At 49.5% G+C, this 2073-nt stretch overlaps 1 pseudogene; it reads left to right on the top strand.

The window, feature by feature from the left end:
• The first annotated feature begins 1252 nt into the window (after positions 1 to 1252).
• On the top strand, positions 1253 to 2073 carry LOC121047171 (annotated as a pseudogene).

Raw genomic sequence — 2073 nt, 5'->3', positions numbered from 1 at the left:
CGCTTTTGTTGGGGGCCTGAATCCGTGTTTGAAGCGGGCCACCCGCCCGCTGCCGTCGGTTTTCGCTCGTAAAAATCCGCTTCAAATCGCTCACGCAGATGCTCAAGGACGTAAGCGAAGCCTCGTGGTTTTTGAACCATTGCTTCGCAGTACCCTCTCGTAAAAAGTAGAGGTTCTGCAGGTACTGCTCAGCAGTCCATCCGTCATGCCATGCCACACTCTCGTGTTGGATCCAGTTCACAACTTCCTCGTGGATCTCGCCATGGAAGGGCGTCGGCGTACGAAGGGCGACGAGCAATTAACGACGGAGGAAGCTGCTTCCTCCGTCGTTAATTGCGGGAGTCTCAGTTTGCTGGCTCCAGGAGGTCATAGTTGGTTTTTATTAATTTATTTAATACCTTTTCCTCCTCTGGTGCTCTGGTCGAAGCCCAAATTTCGAAGGTTGATCTTTGATGCGGCGGTTTGTTGGGGTCACGGTAGTCTCCACGGACAGTCTTCTTGAGCCGGAGACTGGTCTCGGAGGAAAAGCCGGGTACTAGTCTCGGGAGGCCTCGGAGGGGTACGTTTCATGGCATGCGGTAACCCACACCTCCACCAAAAGTGTCACGAATTACAGGCGCAGAAGCGGCGAAATTCGCGTTTCAACCTGAAATTTTAATGAAGCTAACTTGGTTCTGCCTTTCTACAGAAATGCCTCTTTTGTTTGGAGGTTAAAAGACCCTTGTCTTTGAAATCTTGCAGTGATTTGATTTGAGATTTAAAGCCTTTCCTTGAAACGTCATGCACGATGTTTTCTTCGGACATCAAGGACGTGTACCTATTACTCCCTGGCACAAGTCATTTTCCTTTCCACGGTCAGCTAGTCTTTGGAAGATAATTTAGACGGCTTTCAATCTCATTCGGGTATGCACGTGTCTGATTTTGTTAAGGTTCTCAAGTTGTATGTTTGGTTGACGGTTGTGGCTTTTGTTGCGTCGGTGACTTGCACAATGTTGCGTCGGTGACTTGCACTGTCATATCTCTGTGTGATATACCGCCCCACGCATGCGCGCCATATGTTATCGCTTGCGCTCTGTCTAGAAGAGCGGAACGCCGCTGCTGTGGGGATCACTTTCATCTTGTAAGCCCTGCTGCCCCGGCGTCTGTCCCGACTTCCCCTCAACGTAACAGTGGCGACGAGATCTAGGTCAGCAAGCCTGGTTGCTGAAGAACCATGAGCGTGGAAGAGGACGACAAGACTTCAGACGGGACTATGGAGAACAGTTGCGTCTTGGGGCACCTTCCGGAATTTTCTTCGGAGAAAGGCAACTTCGAAGTGTACGTAGACCGCTTTGAAGCTTTCGCAACTGCAAACAAGTTGGACCTGGCTACCAAACAGCAAGTATTTCTCACTCTTATCGGGGAGGCGGCGTTCATCACGTTTCGGAATCTGCTCTTTCCGAAAAAGCCTGTGGAAGCCACCTACGACGACATCGTCAAGATCCTTCTGAACCACTACGCTCCCAGGCGTTCGGCGGTGGCGGAACGATACAAATTCTACCGAAGGGATCATCGTCAAGGTGAAAACATCAGTGACTTTGTCGTGAAAATCAAGAAACTGGCAGCTACGTGCGACTTCGGCACGTTTCTAGAGGAGGCGCTTCGAGACCGTCTCATCGTTTGACTACAGAAAGAAGCAATCCGCTGCAAGTTGCTGGCGACAAGCGATAAAGATCTCATCTTTGACCGGGCCTTCAGCTCTGCCTTGGGAATGGAGGCCGCGTAAGGCCAAAGCAAGGAGGTTCGACGAACAGAAGAACCCTCAGCTAGCACCAGTGTCTATTAGGACGTCAACTGGCAGCGAAGGTCCACACAGCGACAAGGTAAAAAGAACTTTCCGACTTCAAAAACAAATGTCGCTTATACTAAGTGTGGTAGCGCACACAATTCAAAGGTGTGTTCTTACTTAAAGAGCAAGTTAAGTGTTTTAAATGCTCAAAACCTGGCCACATGGCGCAAATGTGTAGAACATGTATCAAAGCCGTAACAACAGTAGTGAAAGCCGTTAAGGAAACTAATTTGTTCGAAGTTTGA

The sequence above is a fragment of the Ixodes scapularis genome, unplaced genomic scaffold, assembly GCF_016920785.2.
Source record: "Ixodes scapularis isolate PalLabHiFi unplaced genomic scaffold, ASM1692078v2 PGA_scaffold0__279_contigs__length_252992795, whole genome shotgun sequence".
NCBI classification, from domain to species: Eukaryota; Metazoa; Arthropoda; class Arachnida; order Ixodida; family Ixodidae; genus Ixodes; species Ixodes scapularis.
The sequence above is the reverse complement of the archived record's forward strand: the minus strand, read 5'-3'. Positions and strand labels throughout refer to the sequence as shown.